This window comes from Canis lupus, chromosome 1, assembly GCF_003254725.2.
Source record: "Canis lupus dingo isolate Sandy chromosome 1, ASM325472v2, whole genome shotgun sequence".
NCBI classification, from domain to species: domain Eukaryota; kingdom Metazoa; phylum Chordata; class Mammalia; order Carnivora; family Canidae; genus Canis; species Canis lupus.
The window spans coordinates 64,708,219-64,729,868 of NC_064243.1; the positions used below are offsets into that span (position 1 = coordinate 64,708,219).

At 45.3% G+C, this 21,650-nt stretch overlaps 1 protein-coding gene, 1 long non-coding RNA gene and 1 other non-coding gene across 6 annotated transcripts in view; 1 reads left to right on the forward strand and 2 right to left on the reverse strand.

The window, feature by feature from the left end:
• Window positions 1-3,416: 3,416 nt before the first annotated feature.
• TRNAE-CUC (transfer RNA glutamic acid (anticodon CUC)) lies at window positions 3,417-3,488 on the reverse strand. Its single transcript has one exon. It is a non-coding gene; the product is annotated as a tRNA-Glu (tRNA).
• Window positions 3,489-3,667: 179 nt separating this feature from the next.
• Window positions 3,668-21,650, forward strand: part of NCOA7 (nuclear receptor coactivator 7) — a 157,347-nt gene continuing 139,364 nt past the window's right edge. For 2 of the 3 annotated variants that reach the window (XM_025422947.3, XM_025422949.3), the window contains exon 1: window positions 14,228-14,406. The gene's annotated coding sequence lies outside the window, so the exon portion shown is untranslated. Of the gene's footprint in view, window positions 4,449-14,227; window positions 14,407-21,650 lie in introns of those variants that run through there. The other variant, XM_035710108.2, reaches the window with a different exon arrangement.
• Window positions 4,633-13,766, reverse strand: LOC125755910 (uncharacterized). 2 transcript variants are annotated; one of them, XR_007413437.1, is made up of 2 exons: window positions 13,375-13,766; window positions 4,633-5,434 (listed from the first exon to the last, which is right to left on the reverse strand). It is a non-coding gene; the product is annotated as an uncharacterized LOC125755910 (long non-coding RNA). The 2 variants fall into 2 exon arrangements; XR_007413438.1 differs by having other exon boundaries at window positions 13,027-13,766.

Below are 21,650 nucleotides of genomic sequence, written 5' to 3' on the forward strand. Positions count from 1 at the left end.
CTATAAAATGGAATCATTCTCTATTTGATTTGCTTTTAAGTCATATTTTTCTGGATTCAGATTGTCGACCACAGGAGCTGTAATCCTTTTATTTTCCCTATACTGCGGTATTTCATCGTATGGCTATACCACAATATATTTAGCCACTCCACCTTTGATGGACATTCAGGTTGCTTCCAGTTTGGGTCTATTATGATGGTGCTGCGGTCAACAATCTTCTATGTATCTTCCAGAGCACCTGTGCAGGGATTTCCCAGGGTTTGAACTGCTGGGTATGGGAATTTCCAGCTTTACTAGATAAAACCAAATTGTCTTCCGAAGTTGTTTTATTGCACCAATTTACACTTCCACATTAGCTTCTTAGAGTGTCAGTTGTTCTACATCCTCGACACTTGGTATTAGATTTTTTTTTTTCATTTTTGCCACTTTGATGGGTGTAAAAAGGATCTTTTTCATTTCAATTTGCATGTCCTGATTACAAAAGAAGTCGATACTCTTTCAAAAATGTGGTGGTCACATATGTTTCTTCTGAGAAGTGCCAGTTCAGTCTTGTGCCTTATTCTTTTATTTATCCACTCAAGAGTCATTTGAATTGCTCTGATGTGCCAAGTACCAACACAGCCTAGAAGATACAAAGATGGAGGTGACACAGACATTGCCCTCACGGAGCTCTTGGCTTACTATCGCTTTAGGGCCTTCAGGCATCCTACCAAAAAACAAACAGTTTTTGACCATCAGTCACATGATTATCACTTCACAAGGCAGCACAAGTATATTTTATGAACTCTGACATCTAGGAATTCACAAAAAACATAACTTACACAAAACTATAGCAAGCTATATAAAATACTATATATTGTTATATAGAGATACTGGAAATTCAGAGGATGTAATAAGCTGGTTAAAAAGCTAATCAAGTAGATCCATGGCTTAGATTTAAATTGCTTTCCTTTTATGTAACTAGTGTAAAAATATTATTTTTCTATAGCCTCTTTCTTAAAGGAAGACTATGAAAGAAAGCCCAAGAATCATCTTTAAGTCAATAAAATCGTAATGATCAAATGGAGATGTGGTAAAGATGATTTTTAAATAAATAAAAATCGTAATAAAAAAAGAACCTTTCACAAATCAACATGCTAGTACACTGTGTTTGCTGTTGAACTTATTTCTTAACTAAAAGGTTTTCACATCTTTCTATGGAATCTGGTAACCCCCAGAAACTACAAGAGTTGAATTTTAGTAGACTTGTCATGCTTAGAATTCAATTATATTTTTAAAAGAGAACCTGAAATGTCCTATAATTCCTCTTTGCTTCTATGCAACACTCCCCATGAGCCATCCTATTTGTAAAGACCGCTCTAAAGAAGACGCCAATATGCTACCAGAAAATTTGTTGTAGTGTGGAGAGTCTTAAAGAATACAAGATTTAGGTTGGGCATATTGGGCTGCAGTCCTGGTTCCCCCACATACTTGTGTGATTTCAAATAGGTTATATAAATTTTCTGAGTCTGTGTTTCCTAAACTACAAAACAAGGATAATTGTTGAACTACTTGATAAAGTACTTGGTTTAGTGTTCAGAATCTGAAAGAACTCATTAAGTTGTAGACATTATTCAATTGACTCAGTGTAATTCTCTTTCCACTTCTCCTTTCAGTGGAAATATAATATAACCTCCTTTCAGTGGTTCATACCAAAATAGAATTATGAGGGCTGAACATGTATAGGACTATTTTCAAGTGGAGTCCTAACAATCTACTTCTTGATTTGATTAAGTAATCCATTAATTTACTGCAAACCATATGTCCTATAAACCACCGTCCTAGATGCTGCTGAAAGTCCTTCACTTGATTCCTCCCCACCCTTGGTTTCTCCCGGGCATCTTAATATTCAATTATGTATCACCCTAACCCTAGATATATGATGATTTTGTGTTTAAAATGAAATGATTTGACAAGCCCAGAAAAAATGTTTTTGGTATGCAGCAAATAATCTTTTCTTTCATCTGTGCGGTGAGATACTTTCTATTCCTTCGTCTTTAAGGAACCTCCTCATATGTGGAATATCTGCAAACAGTCCTTCAGCATTTCTCCCTTTTTCAAAAGGACAGAACTGAACACGATATTCTGGCTCTGGAAAGCAGCAACTTTGTGCAATGTGTAGGTAATGTGATATGGTACTGCTGTGTCTAAATGACAATAGTATTTAGAAAGGTGTTCTTATTTGACTAAAAATAATAATAGTATGGATGAAACACAATAAGGATGACACCAAGACTAAATAAAATTAAAACTCTGTTAAGAAATTAAGCAAACAAGAGAAATATCCTTCATGCTATTAATGAATACACTGCAATTTCTAGACTCTTTCTTCTGCTGCTCCTTTGACCGTGACTCCTACTGATTCTTCTTGTTTGGACTTCCCTACTTCGTCCTCCTCTGGCAGTAGTCCAGCCTGCAAACCTCCGCTCTTTATGCTGTGCTCATTCTCTTAGGAAACGTTTCCACTCTTGAGCCTTCAGTTCTCCCACTCTTGGGCCTTCAGTTCTCATTTTACAGCAGAACTTCCTCAAAATCTATCATCATCACTCAAAAATTTCGCTCCAGACCCACAGGAAAAGTTCACTTGGCTGACCTCTTCAAACCAAGTCTAAGTGTAACACAGCTTCACCAGGCTCCCAGTCAGCACCCTTTCCAAATCAATAGGCCATCTTCAAAACCTTCATCATGTTCTTCTTTGATTTTCTACACAACTGCGATAGGCAGTCCTTTTTGGCCCTTCCTGTGCTGGGGGCCACGGCTCTCCTCGTTCTACTTCTGGACATTTCTGCTGGAATTACCTACAGAGAACACGGTCAGCCCCGGGGAGGGGTGTGGGCTCCATCTCCCGTGCATTGCTCCTCCCTCCACCATGTTCTGAGCTCCGGTTTATTTAAGGAGATGAGCCCTGCAACAGACGCGTCCCCCACGTCCCCACCCACCACCTACTTACTGTCCTTCCTCTCCACCCACCCTCCTCTCTGTGCAGGCCTCCTCCCGTGCAGGTCTCCCGCAACCCCCACCTTTCACCTTGCTCCCTTCCAGCTCTGCAGTCCCGATCTGGGTACGGCGTCTCACCAGGTGCTCCAGCAGGAGGAACCCGGTGTCTACAGCCTCCTCTGTGCCGTCCCCACCCCCACCTCCCACCCCCCCCCACCCCCCCACCCCCACACCCCCCCACTCCCCCCACCCCCCGGCATCCCTCCTCCAGGGAGCTCGGTGGCACACGGAAGGAACCAGCCGCTGTACCTGGGCGGAAAAGGCATATTTTAAATCTCAGATTAAACAACATTCAAACACGAATTCAACTTTTATGATGGAATAAAACTAGTATGATAACTCAAAAGAATTTTAGGTGATCGGATTAGAAAAAGACGTGTTTCCCTGACCGGGAATCGAACCCGGGCCGCGGCGGTGAGAGCGCCGAATCCTAACCACTAGACCACCAGGGAACTTGAGTACAGCCTTGCCTGAAACGTATTTGTCACTTGAAGATCCCTGCGCCGCCCCGGCCGCGGGGGAGGCGCCGCCCGGAGCTCCGCCCACTCCGTCCCCGGGACTCGCAGGCTCCGAACCAGGCGGGTCCCGGCGCCGCCGCTTCCCCCGCAACCCGCGGAGGAGCCTGCGTCACCCCCGCTGACCCAGCGCGGGGCCCGGGGGTGCGGAACCGGCCTCCTCCGTCTTCTGAGCTCTCGGCCGCCCTTTCCGACCCTGCGCCCTGCCGGCGTCTCTCGGCTCCCGCGGGGTCGGGCCCTCCAGCGCCGCCCCCCACGTGCGGACGGACGGCTGGTCCCCGCGGGGAGCACCTGCCGGGGTGAAGGGCACGCGGCCTGGGGCACGGATCCGGGCGGCCGTGGTGCTCGATCCTCAGGCTCAGGCCGCGGAGCTGGAGCGCGTGGGCGGCGGGCCCCGGGAGGAGCCGCGGGGAGCACCCGCACCCGCACCTGCACGCCCCCGGGAAGAACCGCCCGGAGCTCCTGCACCTGCACCTGCACCTGCACCTGCTCCCGGGGCCCGCGAAGAGCTGTGGGCGGCGTGCCCCGGGAAGAACCGCGGGGAGCACCTGCACCTGCAACCGCACCTGCACCCGGGGCCCGCGAAGAGCCGTGGACGGCGGGCCCCGGGAAGAACCGCGGGGAGCACCTGCACCTGCACCTGCACCTGCACCTGCACCCGGGAAGCCCTCCACACCAGCTGCGTTTCCACGATCCTCGCGTTGTTCCAAGTGTTACCGACCCGGCAACAGCTTCGCCTCCCCGCCTTGTGTGCGGGCCGCGGCCGGGCGTGAGGCAACCACCAGAGGAGTAAAGGAGCCCCTTGGGCCAGCCGCCCTGCAGAGCCTCCTGAGACACGGAGCCGGAGCCCCAGGATGCAGCTCCGCTGGGAAGTGGCGAGGTTCCAGGTGGACACAGGTAACCAGGCGCCCCCGCCCCGCTGCAAGGTGGGGAGAGGCTTAAGGAAAATTGATCAGACGCCGTGTCCTCCAGCCCCGGGCCGCTTAGCTGAGCGGATGCTGTTTCTTATTTTCAACAACTCAGAGATGGTTTGGGTGATTGATAGCGTTTGTCTAGAATTGTTTAATAATATGCAAGCAGGTAGGTTAAAAGTATGTTTAAAGCCTGATAAGGATGGAAGGATCACAAGAAATTTCAAAACTTCACTCTATGTGAGGACACGCACCTCTGTCCTCTCTCAAGGAACTTTTAGGACACCAAGTTCAGTAGGTGGAGCTCTTTGTTCTGAATTGGGGGTTACCAGAGCTTCCTGGCAAAGGATCTGGGTTAGAATACAAAGATAACACAGCAAACAAAAGGACAAGAAGGTACAGTGAAGGCCGTCAGCCCTCTCATTTCCCGAGTCATTGCTTTCTTCTTCTCAGAGGTAACCAGTGTCAACAGTTTCTTCTGTATCCTTCTAGAAGCAGTCTATGCATATACAAACTAGTATGTTTCTCTTTTTCCCGACTTTTTATCTTGAAAAATTCCAAACCTACAGAAAATTGCAGGTATAGGACAGTGAACACACATACACCCTTCAACTGAACCTGTTGGGTCCAATTTAGTAAGACCAGCAACATGTGACTGTCGTGCATTGAAATGTAACTAGCACAAACTTAGGTGTTCTAGAAGTGACGAATGCCTACTGGTTTTTTTAAGCCTTCATATAGGAAAAAAAAGTAAAATATCTCATTAATAATTTTTACATCGATTACATTTTTAAATTAGAAATATACTTGGGTTGGGGCGCCTGGGTGGCTCAGCCGGTTTAGTGCAGGAGTCTTGATTTTGGCTGAAATCAAGTGGTGAGATTGAGCCCCTTGTCCTCCACACCAGGCGGGGAGGCAGCTTGGGATTCTCCTTCTGCCCCTCCATGCCAATCCAGGCTGCATGCTCTCTCTCTAAAAAAAGAAAGAAACATATTGGGTTAAAATATTATTAAAATTTATTTCAGTTTTTAACATATCTACTAGAATATTTAAAATTATATATATGCCTAGCATTATATTTCTATTTTACAGTACTGATCTAGATTCACCAGTTGTTACTGTTTTGCCATATTTACTTTCTCTTGATCTTTTTTCTGAAGAATTTTGGGTTAGTTGTAGATATCATGATGCTTCACTTTTAAATACTTTATATTTCCTAAGAACAAGAGGTACAATGATCACACTTAGGAAATTTAAATTTAATACAACTTATTATTTATTATACAGTTAAAAATCAAATATGTTAGTTGTCATAATAACACTTATACTTTTTTTTTTTTTTAACCCAGGATCCACTCAAGGATTATACGATGCATTCAGTTGTCACATTTCCGTTGTCTCCTTTCTGTACTCTGGAACAATTCCCCCCCACTTTTTTTTTTTTTTTAACAGTATTGATGTTTTTGAATAGTGAAAGAGAGTTGTTTCAGAAAGGCCCTCAGTTCAGATAAATATTTCTTTTGACAAGAAAAGAATCTTAAGGGGCACTTGGGTGGCTCAGTGGTTGAGCGTCTGCCTTTGGCTCAGGTCATGATCCTGGGGTCCTGGGATCGAGCCTCCTATCATGCTCCCTGCAGGGAGCCTGCTTCTCTCTCTGCCTGTGTCTCTGCCTCTCTCTGTGTGTCTCTCATGAATAAATGAATAAAATCTAAAGCTACAACAACAACAACAAAAAGCAGAACCTTAAGTGATGGGTCCTTCTCAGTGCATTACATCAGAAGGCACTAATGCTGATATTTCACATTATCTCTCACAGTCAATGTTGTGCCAGAATAATGGCCCCCATGGGGGTGACCCTGGGGTAATCTCCAACACGCATGAACATGTTACTTCACATGGCAGTTGGAACTTTGCAGATGTGATTAAGGATTTTGAGATACAGGAAGTATCCTGGGTTATCTGACTAGGTCCAAAACGATCAGAAGGGTCCTTATAAGTGAAGGAGAGAGGTAAGAGAGTTCATATCCCAGTGAGATGACTTGAGGACAACTCAACCTACCTTTGCTGGCTTTGAGGAAGGAGGAAAGGGGACCCTGAGCTGAGTAATCCAGGTGGCCTCTAGAAGATAAGAAAGGCAAGGACGTGGATTCTCCTCTAGAGCCTCCAGAAAGAAAACAGCCCTGCCAACACCTAGATTTTTAGGCTAGTGAGACCCATGTCAGACTTCTGGATTCCAGAACTGTAAGATAATAAATTCATGTGGTTTCAGCCATTAAGTTTGTGCTGATTTTTTTTAAAGATTTTATTCATTTTTTTCATAAGAGACACACAGAGAGAGGCAGAGACACAGGCAGAGGGAGAAGCAGGCTCCATGCAGGGAGCCCGATGTGGGACTCCATCCTGGGACCCCAGGATCATGCTTCGAGTCAAAGGCAGATGCTCAACCGCTGAGCCACTCAGGTGTCCCTGTGCTGATTTTTTATAGCAGCTACAGGAAACATATGGTAAATGTGAGCATTTGGTTAAGGTGTCCGCTGTACCTTGAGAACATATGAATCTTCTCCTCAGCAAACTTTCACCCACTGACAGTCTTTGCTTGGATCAGTTATTACCATGGTGATTGCAAAATACTGTTATTTTAGCATTCTCCTGGAAACAACTTCCCTTTCTCTTTTTATTCTCTATTTAATTTTTAAATATCAGTTTGGACTCATATTCTTTTTCTGTTTTTGTGTTTTTATTCGATGTGTCCTAATCCATCACTATCATCTTTTTTAATAATTAAATTGTCCCAAATTTGGCCAAAGGAGTCCTTCTCAGTTGGCTTCTGTATTGTTTTGGTGTGACTCTTAAATTTTTGAGCACTTCTTTACCTTCTGTCAAAAAATGGTCCAGGTATACCCTGTACTTTATAGATTGACTCAGGGAGAATTAAGATCTTTATGCATTTATCTTTTCTTTTTTAATTTCCTTGTTTTATTTTTACATAAAAAGGGACGTACTCTATATTTTCTAACCTTTTTTATTACTATCTTTTGAAGGATGTCCATCCTTTATATAAAAAAATTTCTCATTACTTTTGATAACTACATAGTATTCTGCTGTTTAGATATTTTATTAAAGCAGTTTCATATCGGTTATTTAGATTATTTAAAATCTTTTGCTTTTGCCAGAGTACCAATATGAATAACTTGGCCCAACATAGTTTAGCATTTAGTTTTTACTAATTTGCCCCCAAATGACCCAACTTAGAGTGCCAACCATAGATTTGAAAATGTTGTTATATATTGGAAGAAAAATCATGATATCCAATTCAAATTCACTTATAGTTATAATTTATTGACAATTTTATATTTCAATTTGATTTCAGTATGACTCAGCTATTCTTCTGTTCATTAATTTCTTCATTTATTAAACAAATATTTATTGACTAATATAAGTCAGGGACTATATTAGGCACCAAAGACATCAAGATGAACAAAATGAGATTCCTGACCTTGAAGATTAGTCAGGTGGGTTCAAGTAAATAAGGAATTACAGTAGAGTAGTGAATAATAAGAAACATGTAGGACTACCCTTTACTAAATTTACTTAGTAGGGATGCCTGGGTGGCTCAGCAGTTATAAGAATCTGCCTTCGGCTCAGGGCGTGATCCTGGAGTTGCAGGATTGAGTCTCCCATCAGGCTCCCTGCATGGAGCCTGCTTCTCCCTCTGCCTGTGTCTCTGCCTCTCTGTGTGTCTCTCATGAATAAATAAATAAAATCTTTTAAAAATAAGTTTATTTAATAGATTAAAAATGCACCACTCATCATGCACATTATATTGATGAGAACGTAAAATGGCACAGCTACTCTGGAAAATAATGTGACAGTTTCTTAAAAAAGTAAACATAGACTTAACAATTGTAGTCTTGGGAAATTATCCCAGAGAAGTGAAAAAACTTATGTTCACATAAAATCTATCCACACATGTTTATAGCAGCTTTTTTTTTTTTTTTATAATAATAGCCCCAAACTAGAAACAACAAAAATGTCCTTCAATGAGTGAAGGGTTAAACTGTGGTACATCCATACCATGGAATACCTATTTTGAAAGTATTTAAATACTTATTTAAAAGTATCAAACCATTGATCCATAGCACAGCTTGGATGAATCCCCAAGGAGTTATGAAAAAGCCAATCTAAAAGGTTACAAATTTTTTTAATTATGAGAGGAGAAAGAATTAGTGATTTGCAAGAATTAGAGATGTGGCTGGAGGAAGATGGATGTAACTATCAAGGGGCAGGTCAGGGGAGCTTTGTGGAATAGAACAATCCTGCATCTTATTGTGGTGGTGGTAGCATAATTGATGCAGATGATAAAATTGCATAGAACACCCAAACACTCACAAAAGTGTATGTAAAACTGCTGAAATATAAATAAGCTGGAAAGAGCATACCAATGTCATTTTTCTGGTTCTGATGTTGTACTGGAGTTCCCCAAGATATCACTATTGAGGGACAACTGGGGCAGTGGGGGTGGGTGGGGGGAATCCGGGACTTCCCTACAGATTTTTTGCAACTTTTTGTAAATCTATAATTATATCCTTTGAATAAAAAAGAAAAAAAAGCCCTTCTCAGCCTATTGCACTGTACATTTATTTCCTCTAATAAATCCAAGCCACAACTACCAGTTTAGTTTAGGAATTCATTTCAGAATTTTAAATATCTTAGCTATGATGTCTTTGTACCAGCTTATTTGACTAAGTTTTTCAGAAAATGTAAAAAATATGTAATGAATTCTCAAGCTATTGAGCAGATTTTTTTAGCAGAAATAAGACAGCAGAAGGTTTCCAAGAGCAGATACTTTTTTTTTAAATGAGCCTTGAAGAAAAGAAAAGGGCAAATTTACTGGGTTTAATAATAATCAGCCATTAGGTCTATGTGCTAACAGGCACCCAGACAGCAATCCATTTCTGTAGACGTCAGTATTTCTTTCTCAATACACTCTGGCACCCTCCTCCTTTCAAATGACAAGATTTCTAGCTCCTCCTTAGACTTTATAACTAACAGAAGCACTGAGCCTTGGCCCACCCACAAAAGGACCTATTTACATTTTTCTCAAAATTCCAGATGGTATCCATGATGTGCTGGACCAATTACACCAGTTGTCAAAATGAACCACTGCCTTCAACACTATTAAATAGTGAACTCAATTCTTTCTCTTTAGGTCCAGGATGACTACCTGCAGACCTCCACAGATGTCACTAGCATTTCCCTCCCATGGAACTCCTGTGTCTTAGCCAACCTAAGTCAGGTGTGCGATAGCAGGTGTCCTGTGCTAGGAAGAGACGGATGGGTTTGACCACTACAGAGTGAGCTTTCTTGGAGCCAGTGAACTAAACTCATCACTCAATACCCAAATCTCTTCTCCAACACCTTTACAGAGAAAAGGTCCAAAGGAGTTTCCGTCTTCAGTGACTGTGAGTTCATTGCTTATCCAAGGAGCCTTTCATTCTGGCAAAGTATTAGAGCAGTAGTTGCTGATGTTCCTGGAATTCCAGTTCAAGGAAAGGTAACCAGTGTTGTGTTTAAAAACAGACACACTGGAGGCACTTGGGTGACTCAGGTGGTTGACTATCTCTTGATTTTGCGGAGGTCATGATCTCAGAGTGGGGAGAGGGAGCCCCTGTGTTGGGCTCAGCATGGATTCTGCTTAAGATTCTCTCCTTCTTCCTTGGCCCTTCTCCCCACACACATACACACACCTCCCCCTTGCAGGGACGTATTTTTTTTCTCTCCCTCAAAAAAAAAAAAAAAAAAAAAGAAAAAAGAAAAGAAAAGAAACACACACACACACACGCCACACTTCATTACAAAATTATCTTTAGATACATATGTAAGAAAAAGTACTGCACACATTTGCAATACAGTTGCTATTGTTTGGTGATGTTTCCCAAAGCCATTCAGGAAGTGCTTCAGAGAACACCTGATGCCTGAACCCAGGTATCTAGTTACCTCCCACTGGTCCAATTTCTACCCTGTGCAGCAAAAAAGAGGAAGACAAGGGGAGTGACCCCTCTTTTCTTAAATTAAGAGCTAAAGAGAATTCTGCTTCTCCATATCCATCCCAAAGAGTCATCATCCAGTGTTCTTTATCCCAGAAAAAGTGAGATGGCAATTCTACCTAAATTGACCTACAATGGCCTCTGACCTTCAACAGAGATAAAAAGGATGGCTTCCATATTAACATAGGCCCTCCTAGCCATAAAAAATAGTATCATGTCATAATCTTTCATTAACTCAACATTTACCAAGCACCTGGTAGCCAAGTACATGAAAAGTGCCAGAGAAACAACTTTTTTTAAAAGATTTTATTTATTTTAGAGAGATAGAGTACCCACATGAGTGGGCATGGGGAAGGGCAGAGGGAGGGAATCTCAAGCAGACTTTGGGCTGAGCCAGTAGCAGGGTCTGATCTCACAACCCTGAGATCATGACCTGAGCTGAAATCAAGAATCCAAGGCTTAAGTGGCTGAGCCACCGAGGCATCCCAGGGATATAATTTTTTTTAAAGGAAATCTTTATTATAATAATGTATATTATTAGAGTAATAACTTTTCTTGAAGGTCATATTCTAGACTTTAGTCTAAGCATCATTTGTGGATTACCTCGTTTAATCCCTATACCCAACCCTGCAAAGTTGATACTATAACTGATAAGGGAACAGAGGTGAAGCAACATATCCTAGGTCAGCACAGGTAGAGCTATAGTCTGTAGTCAGAACCTGGATTCTTAGAGATTGCCATGGTCTTGGAAAGTACACATTCTAATGAGGTTCGATCTTTAGTGTACCAGGATTTCCCAAATTATCTTACGTATTTTATCTTATCTTCCAATTAAAAATTCACCTTCTGTTTAGACTGGCACTATCCAGAATAGGTTTTTTTGTGTGTGTGATAATGGAAGTGTTCTATTCTGTTCAAAAGAGTAGTCAACTAGCCATCTATGGCTCTTCAGCATTTAAAGTATGACTAGTGGAATGAAAAAACACATTTTTAGGGATCCCTGGGTGGCGCAGTGGTTTAGCGCCTGCCTTTGGCCCAGGGCACGATCCTGGAGACCCGGGATTGAATCCCACGTCAGGCTCCCGGTGCATGGAGCCTGCTTCTCCCTCTGCCTATGTCTCTGCCTCTCTCTCTCTCTCTGTGTGACTATCATAAATAAATGAAAAAAAAAATTAAAAAAAAAAACGTGCAATTTAAAAAAAAAAAAAAGAAAAAACACATTTTTAAATTTAAGTGTCTGCATGTGGCTAGCGTTGGACAGCACACACCTACTAGAAGATAAGGAAAGGATTTTATTTATTCTGATTTCTCCAGAAAGACAGGGCTTAGGCAAATCAATAAATGCTAAGTTAATGAAAGAGAAGGAACTGGTGAAGAATCTTTAAGGAGAATTTTCTCTCCCTATAAGCCGAGGAACAGAAATCTTTATTATACTAGGACTTAATTAATATACACTGTAATGTTATAACAAGCATATGATATGGTATGCAGTCCTAGAGGAGTTCATGAAGATAGGAAAGAGGATTCTTAAATTACATTGAATAGTTTTGAAAGGGTGACAAACATTTTATAATTGATGCTTACTACTTTTAAAATACGTACTCAGTTCTATCTTTGCCTAATAAAGATCACTAGCTTCTTGACATAACACGGGGTCTGGATAAAGAAAAAAAGAGGGGACACCTGGGTGGCTCAGGGGTTGAGCATCTGCCTTTGGCTCAGGGCGTGACCCCGGGGTCCTGGGATGGAGTCCCACGTGGGGTTCCCCGCAGGAAGCCTGCTTCTCCCTCTGCCTCTCTCTGTCTCTCATGAATAAACTAAACAAAACAAAACAAAACAAAAAAACACTCAAAATACAAAAGGGGACTCTTGGTGGTGGTAAAGGGATGGAAATCACCAAGAATTGCAACTCAATGAACATTTCTACTAATGTCCTTCCACAAACTGCCTTCTAAAGCAGACTTCTTTATAAATTTTGTTGGAGTAAGCAAGTGCTAAATTCTCATTAAGTGACTTTGTTCAGTCTCCTATGTATCACATATATACATAAACATTTCTATAATTGAGCTATCCTGGATTTGGGGGGCAAAATATCATGAATAATAATAGGTATCTTTTGAATATTAACTGGAGCTCTGGATCAGAGTCCTCAAAGTGGCCAAGTCATGTGCCACAGTTTTCTGACTCCTAAGCAGTTCAGCTCCGACCTTGCTGCCCATGGAACTCCTCTCCAGAAGTCTCAGCGATTTTATCAGTTTGTACTGCTATGGAACATGTCTTATCGTTGCCCACTTTGTAATAATTAACCTTAGGTTTCAAAATCATAAAAGCACCCATCAAAGAAGTGCGAGAACGGATTAGCTTCTCTGGAGATCCCAAACAACGTTCCCTTAACTCAGTAAGATCAGCTCTTTGGATTTTAATGGTCTAATATTCCCTTGAAAACAATCTGCGAATGCCTAACTGGAGGTCCAGTTTCACGTCTGTTCAGGGCAGAACTGGGCAATCTTTCCTTACCTTGCAAGATAGTATACACCGTGACCACTTGCAACAGAAATCCCCAAGCCACCGCTCTTACATGCTTGGCCCCGCCCTCCAGGAGGAGCTGTTAGAGCCGAGGCAGCATCAACAACCCAGAGGAGGCCTCTATCTAGCGTGGCCTCTGAAATACCAACGTTATCACACCAGCTGCATGCAGACTCTGCCTTGAGGTTTTTGGCTTGCTTTTTTTTTTTTGTTTTTGTTTTGTTTTTGTTTTTGTTTTTTTCTGTGTGTAAGGGTAAACCTCAAGGCCAAAGCCTCCCCGTCATCTTGCAGCGCTGGTCGTGGGACCGTAGGGGAACAGCTCCCAAGAGGGGTGCTCACCAGCACTGCCCCACTGCCGCTGCACATCCTCCCAGCCCAGGCCCTCGCGGTCCCCGCCAACCGGCGGCCTGGAGACCCCAAGTGCTCCGTCCCTCCTGCCGTGATGATCGCGGTTCGGCAGCATTCGGGATGCTGTTCCCCGGTCGGGGCGGGGGCGGGGGTGGGGGGTGGAGATGCGGGGCCCCGAGCAAGGACAGAAGGATGGATTTATTGCGGCCAGGGGTCCCCATGCTGGAAGCACACTCCAGGCTTTGAGGCTCGGGGAGCCGCTCCGTCACCCGGCTCTGCTCTCAGAGCCTCGCTTCCCGGGACCAGCGGCGGCCGCGGCGGGCCAGCCGTGGGGGGCCGCGGCCGGGGGCGAGGTAAGCGGAGCCCCCAGGCCGTCCCGCCCGCCGTCCGGCCGCCGCGAGCTCCGCCGTCTCGGCGGCGTCACCACGGGCTGGGGCCTGCGGAGGCCGCGCGCGCAGCTCTCCGGGGCGGAGCCGGCGGGCCGGGGCTGGGCCGCTGCGGGGGCGCCCGGGCGGCGGGGGCGGCGGGGGCGCCCCGCCTTGCAGCTCCGAGGTCGCCCGGGCATGCTGCAGCCCGAGCCTCCATACGCTGCCGCCGAGCCTCCATACGCTGCCGCCGAGCCTCCATTCGCCGCCGAGCCTCCGGGCCCCGCCGCCGAGGGGCGCAGAGCGTGGCGCGCCCGGGCGGAGCTAGAGGCGGACGCCGCACCGCGTCGCGCCGCCCGCACTTCCCCGCCCCCGCCGGGCCCGCGAGCCTGTGGGGCCGCCGTCCCGACCGCGGGCGCAGCTGCGGCGTGGGCGAGGTGCCGCGCGGGGAGAGGCTCGCGGAGCCCGGGCGGCGCCGGTCCAGGCTGCGGACGCCGGGCCCTGGTCCCCGGGGGCGCACCCCCCTCTCCCTCCGCTGCCCCGGCCCGGTGCCCCTCGCCGCGCGAAGCCCCCTCCCCGCAGAGGATGCGCTCCCCCGCGCCCGGCTGCGCAGGCCACCGCTCCCCCGGCCCGAGGAGCCGGCGCCCCCGCCCTGTAGGTAGGTGGGCGACGCGGGGGCCCGGCTGGGCGGCGGCCGCCGCCGCTGCTGCTGCTGCTGCTGCTGCTGGCGCCGCGGGGCGGGGCGGGGGGCCCGGCGAGCGCCCCGAGGTGTGCTAATGGCGCTGGGCGCCGACCCCGTCCACCTGACAGCCTCCCCCGGGGCGCGGCGGGCCGGGCGCGGGGGAGGAGAGCTTGACCCCTCCGCGGCCGCCCCCTCGGGGCCCGGGGGCTAGTGGCTCCCTGGGGGGGGGGGTGCGGGGGGAGGATGCTCGGGAGCTCGGCTGGGGACGTGTCACGGTAAGGCTTCGGCCCCGGGAGCAGATGCGCCCTTCCCGGGTGAGCCGAGCGCGCAGCGGCGCCGGGCGGTGCTCGGGCCGCACGGAGAGGCAGCCCCGGGGCGCCTTCCAGGCTCTTCCAGGCGACCCTGCAGGGCCGCGCAGCGAAGGCCCTCCCCGAACTCGGACTTTTCCCGAGGTGGAGGAGGCCGGGGTGTTCCTGTGCCGCCCACGGAGGAGCCCCCTGCTTGCGAGAAGGGCTGTGTTTTCGGGGTGGCAAGTTTGATACAGGTGTCGGGAGTTGAGAATCTGCTGGAAGGATGATGCACCGCGGGCGGCCGGCAGAGGCAGCCTTGGGCGCAGCCCAGCTTTCAGCTTCCAGCTTCCAGCGAGGGTTTGTTAGGGTTTCTATGGTTTGTATTTTTGGAGAAACTGGTTTGTGAATTCTCCACCACCCCCACCCCCGACCCCCGTGCAAGGTGTGAAGTTCATACATGAGGGCTTTAGGGCAGGATGATCTCTTCACGGGCCATGCTTTTGGTTTTGTTTGTTTGCTTCTTTTAAAACAATTTCATATTAAGCAAGAAGGTTTAGGGTTTTGGAAAGTAGATCCTGTGAACTCCAATTCTGTATTTTAACGTATTAAGGTCGAGAGCTTTGGAAAATGAGCTCCAGGACAGAGTCTTGCTCAGTTCTGTAATCCTCTGCGTCTGATGCATGGTGGGTGCTCATTAGTTATTTGTCGAATGACCTATGTTTCATCTAAAGACAATTTAGGATTTCAGTGTATTTGTCCTGTGGCTCTTGAAGTTAACTGGATTTTAAAAATTGCCTGTTTGCATAAAGTGTCAAATTGTCTTGACATTACATATGAATTTTGGCATTGGTAGGGCCACATGCTGTCTTTCTCTAATTGTGTTATTAAATGGAGTAATTCTCCTCCACCCCTAACATAAGCGCGTTTCCATGTCTGAGCTTGCGGGTTTTCTAGTCTTGTTGGTAATGAAACCTATTCCGATTAAACTCTCAAACACAATTTCAAAAATACAATTCATGTTTACAAGAAAATTCTGTTACTCTGGAGGTAACAGGGATTCGGTTAATAAGTAACATATTAACTCCCTTTAGGCTTGAGTTGTGGATGATCTAATTATAATCTATCTTGTTACAGGTAGAGGTAAAAATAAAACATTTAGGAGTGTTTGTGGCTCTGAGTGATTCAGAATAAATGGTGTAGATACCTATTTCTAACTGTGTAGGTTTTCCTTAGTATATAAGCATATCAATTTCCAAATTTGACAACTTGCGTGTGTTGGTGGTATAGTGGTGGGCATAGCTGCCTTCCGAAATTGAGAATTTGGGAATCAGGGTTTTGGAAGATTCAGTGTCTTCTGGCTTTTAAATTTTGTGTTACCTTGGAAAAAAATCAAGGATAACTGCATCATATTTCATTTGCATTATTTTTGCACTGTGAAATTTCCTGTTTTGATTTTGTTTTTATTTTCCTGCTATGTAAGCCTCATGAATCAGTATTTACCTCTTTCCAGTAACTTTATTTAACAAAATTATCTGGGAGTGGTCCAGTTTATTCTTTTCCTGTTGTCTTTACTTTTTTGGTCATTTTATTATTTTTTACGATTTTATTTTTAAGTAATCTCTACACCCAACATGGGGCTCAAAACTCACAACCTCAAGATAAAGGGTCCCATGTCCCATAGACTGAACCAGCCACGGTCCCCTTTTTTGTCATTTTAATACCTTGCCACTAGCCTCATTACATATTACCCCAAAGACTTATTTTCATAAAACTCCGGGAAACCATAGTTTATTGCTATTGCTTCTCCAGCCTACTTGGGCGTTTCCTACATGGTGAGGAAGTCACAGTTTTATGTAAAAGGAGGTAAGATTGGGGGAACCACAGTGGGAGGGAACAGATGAAAGATATTATGATTTATTAAAAGAAAGCAAAAATCAGCCCTCAAATAAAGATAATTACATTTTGTATGCCTTACATTTGTAATTAGGAATATTAAGCAGTTAATTTACGTTGCTTTTACTTGTTCACTTTAATTTCTCAAAAGAGACCTCCCCTGTGGTTACAGTGAACTCTTTTTTACTTTGTTGCAGATAATAAACTTATTTGTTTATTGGACAAATACAAATTGAGTAGTTAGGCTGTGCTGACACTCTTGGCCTTGAAACCAGTTAAGTTAGAGCTAGTTTTTAATCTCACAATGGGAGAGGCCTTTTTCTCTGTGCGTCCTGCATCCAAATGCGCAATGCCTCTGTGATTGGATGACTCACTATCAGGGCCCTGTCTGCTGAACCCCCAGCACCCTGCCTCCATATGCACTGTTATTCTTTAGATCCAATGCGATCCACTCAATTTACATATGTTGCAGCCAAAATTGTTATGGTTGCAGAGAAAGTATAGAAAAATTTGTATGAGCTTGAATTTCAAATATGGGGAGCTGGTGGTTGAAGTAGAATTGCTGCCTACCAACCTCCCTTGAAAAATGGCATAGAATGCCTTTCTTTCTGTACATACCGGGGGATATCAGTCGTCTGCTCATAAATTTGACCTGAATATTATTTGACAGAAATGACTCTTCTAGAATTTTGGCAGAATAAAGGCCATAAAGTCTACCCATTCCACTCCCATTCTAGGTGTCGGACCAGGAAGCTACCCAGATTTTCAAAAACGATGTACTTTGGTGACCTTATTTCATATCTTTTGTGCCCCTCCCTTCCTCTCTCCCCAACTGTGCACATGCTCAGGGATTCTACTACTCATAGCTGTCACAAGGAATCTACTGTTTAGGTTACTCAAGAGATGTAGTTACCAAGGTCATCGTTCGATTGGCAGCTCTTGTGTGAAGACCCAGGCAAGTTCCATTTAGTGATAGAAGCTGAAGAAAAGCCCTGCGCAAATGCTGTGTGTGGCTTTTTTTTTTTTTTCATCATGCAAAACTAGCATCAGATAATTGATTACATTTCCCTTTCTGATTTGGCAACTAGCAAATGCAGAATCAGATTTGCAACTCGATTTTAATAGCCCTATAAAAAAACCTATGACCTGATATCGATGTTCTAAGTTTCCCTTTAGTATTGAGCTTCTGTTTTACCTTATTTCCCTTGATTCTGATTTTTATCTAATTATATTTTCTCCCTTTATTGAATTTATTATTTAAAGCTGACTCATATCCTTTGTGAAACAAGGCAAAACATAATACATAAAACCAAATGAAAGCATTTACAGAATTGATCTCTGGACACATATGTTTTTGATTAGCAAGTTTAATCGATTCCATTAAATATGTTTTGGACAAGTATTGCAAATTTAGTATATTTGAGGTTATATATCCAGATGGAAAACGGTATGCCCTAGTTTAGCAAGATTAAATTCCAGTCTATGTGTATTTGAGCTTATTTGGCCAAATGGAAAACGATGTTCCATAGTTTTGCAAAACTGAATTCCACTTATTTTGTAATATTAGATTTATGTTCACTTACTACTAATTCAAAATTGGTAAAACCATTCAATGTAAGCCAGTTATTTCTGGAGTGTCTGCCTTAGGTGCTTTGTTAGGCTGAACAGGAGATTGATTCCACATAATTTTTAAAAAGTCTTTTTTAGCCACGGGACTAGCCCGATTACCTTAACACTCCCCTCACGAGCCCTCACATCTGACCTGTTTCACATCAGTAAACTATTTGATTCATCTTTGTTTTTATGAATCAGGTTAATTTTTCTTTGAGCCTCATTTATATACCATAAAATTTGAGCAATCAGACTGAGTTAATTGACCACACTTCATCTTCATTCTGGTATTTTGACAACTACTCGTTAAGTTGGTTGAACTTAACCAGGTGGTTATTTACATTTATGTGATGCCAAGTTCATTTTGAGAACGTTTTCACCCAGGCAGAGAGATTGGCCCTTCCTACGGGTCAGTCATGGGTGTGGTCCAGGAGCCTTTGGGACAAAACTAATCTGAGTTCAAAAGCAGGACTTGAAACCTCAGAGTCGTTTGGAGAGGGAGGCAGGCAAATTTTCACACCGAAGCATTTCCTTTCGATAACCTTATCTCCTTTAACATTGGTTTTTGTGGCAGGTACTACCTTCAGTTGATTCAAAAGGTGCAAAGGGATCTGCAGTAGAAGGACCCTCATCCCTGCCCCTGGTTAGCGGCTGTCTTGTCGGTTCTCGGGGATCCTTGGGGGACCTCTCAGCGTTTGCGAGCAGATAGGACCGTGCAGGCTGCTCCTTCTGTCTCCTGGCCATTTCTCGAATCCCCTCTCTCCGTCTCCCTGGCCTTGTTAGGCTCCTCGGAGGCCTGGGACCGCAGCCTGCATCTTACCCTCTGCTGCCTTTCGGCTCCCTACCCCTCAGCTGGGCTTCCTTCTGGGCTTCCTGCTGCAGACCCCCTACCCAGGCATGAGCCCCCCCCCCCCCAGAGCACAGTGGTCCCTCTGCACTGAGCAATCCACCTGTTGCCCCTGTGCTGCCCTGTCATGCGCCTGGCCAACTGTTCTTGACTGCCACCCCTCCCTGCCCCAATGTATGGGCCCTCTAAAAATCTGATGAAAGATCATGAGCTCGTGACCCCCGCATGCCCTCCTTTGGCCCCCACAGCCCTGGTCAGGTGGGGGGGGGTTGGGGCTCTGCAGGCCTCCAAGCTGCTCCCACTGCCACCCAGCACGCTTCTCCGTCTCCCCACGCCTCCCTGCCTGGAACCCTCTGTGTTCCGCTTTCCTTGCAAGCCCCGCTGGGTTCTGGGGCCATCCCTTGGGCGACCTTAGTGGGGTGCCCATAAACCCACCCCGGCAGCCCCAGGAAATTCAACAGCCCGCATGGTTCCGTCCTGAAACAGGCCTTTCTCATCAACAGCAGAATTGCTCTTCTAGTAGCAATTAACTGCGATTTAGGATAGCATGCTAAGACTGGTTCATTTATTTATTTTAATTTTTTATAAACAATGTTATTTATTTATTCATGAGAGACACACAGAGAGAGGCAGGGACACAGGCAGAGGGAGAAGCAGGCTCCATGCTGGGAGCCCAATGCGGGGCTCCATCCCGGGACCCCGGGGTCACGTCCTGAGCCGAAGGAGGTGCCCAACTGCTTGCTGAGCCACCCAGGCTTCCTGCTAAGCCCGGTCTGAAAAAAAAAAAAAAAAAGCCCAACGCTAAAGCTTTTTTTTTTTTTTTTTTACTATTTTATTTTATTATTTCATTCTTCCAGAGTAGAAGCAGGGAGGTCGGCAGAGGGAGAGGGAAAAAGCCTGCTTTTCCTGCTGAGGGGGGCCCCTGGGATCATGACCTGAGCCACCCTGGCGTCCCCCAAGTTGAAGTAACAATAGTAAAGCTTTTCCCACATTGACAGGATCATAGGTAATTTCTATTTTTCACATTTTTATTATCCATATGTATTATAATGATACTGATTAGAAATTAAAATTAGTGTATCTTAGGATTCTTTTATTTTTTTATTTTTTTTAAAGATTTTATTTATTTATTCATGAGAGACACAGAAAGAGAGGGAAAGACACAGGCAGAGGTAGAAGCAGGCCCCATGCTGGGAGCCTGATGTGGGACTCGATCCCAGGACCTCAGGACCACACCAAAGGGGCCAAAGGCAGGTGCTAAACCGTTGAGCCACCCAGGAATCCCCATGAATTCTTTTATTTAACCATTCATGGCTCTTCTGCTCCCACCCCCCCCCTCCGTAGAGTACATACCTGTATCATTTTCTCTAGCATCCCTGCCTTCTCGAATTCTCTCTCAAATGTGTTAACACTCATTCAAAATAATGTTCCTGTGTATTATGGCCCTCATCTGGGAGAGTGTCTCTCAGTCCTCTGCCCTTGAATTTGCCTCTGTAACTGGTACACAGAGTGGCAACAGCTTCCAGATTGGGTGGCCTTAGACACTGATCCTGACGAGTGATGTGAACTGTCTGGAGAGAGTGGTCTGTCCAAAGAAGTGACTCCTAAAGATGCGAATGAGGTATTTTTGATTCCAAGCCAAGTAATCCGAGGGTGCCCTGCATGCCTGGTTGTTACTGCAGCGTGCCTAGCACCAGGTAATTTGCTGTTGACTGTGTAGCAGAGGGTTTGCAAAGTAAGAATATAGTTGTGTCTGTTCAGCACTGTTCATGTGGAATCCCGACTGGTGGATGATTCTGGTCACTCATCAGGTCTCCCTTGTAGAGTGGAATAAATTCGCAAGGTGACTTTGTAGGTATGAGATCCTTCAAGGTCTTCCATTTTCCTGCTGTGATTCTGACCTCACTAAGCACACATCAGATTTCCTGATTCTTTCGGCAGACGTATTCAAACCAGGAATTGAAGGTGTCCAGAGTGGCAATGATGAGTCTTCTAGCCATTGGATGAGAATAGCCCCTGCTGTGTGATCTAAAGCACAGTTTTAGGCTATTAGTGTGTTGGGAGGGCCAGCTGAGTCCCAGGGCTTTACATCTGAGCCCTCCTGCCTGGGTCCTGGTGGTTCCCTCAACACACTGCCTGCCTGGCGGGTCCCACTGCAACAGATCGTTAACACCACTCTGGTACCTCAAATCGTAGCAGTTTGCAAAATAGTTTCAATTTAATATGCCTTACCTGTTTAAAAAGCATTCTAGTTAGGAATTGTTTCAGTCCCTTCAGGCTGCTATGACAAAATACCATACGCTGGGTGGCTTATAAACAGCAAAATTTACTGCTCCCAGTTCTAGAGACTGGAAGTCCAAGATCAGGGTGCCAGCATGGTCGAGGTCTCTTGAGGTCGAGGTCGAAGCCTCTTTTCCAGGTTTGTGAACCACTGTCTTCTCGTTGTACTCTTACATGGTAGAAGGACCTAAGGATCCCTCTGGGCCCTCTTTTATGAGGCCACTCATCCCGTTGATGGGGGTGGTGGTGGTCTGGTCCTACCTCATGACCTAATCACTTCCCAAGGGCCCCACCTGGTA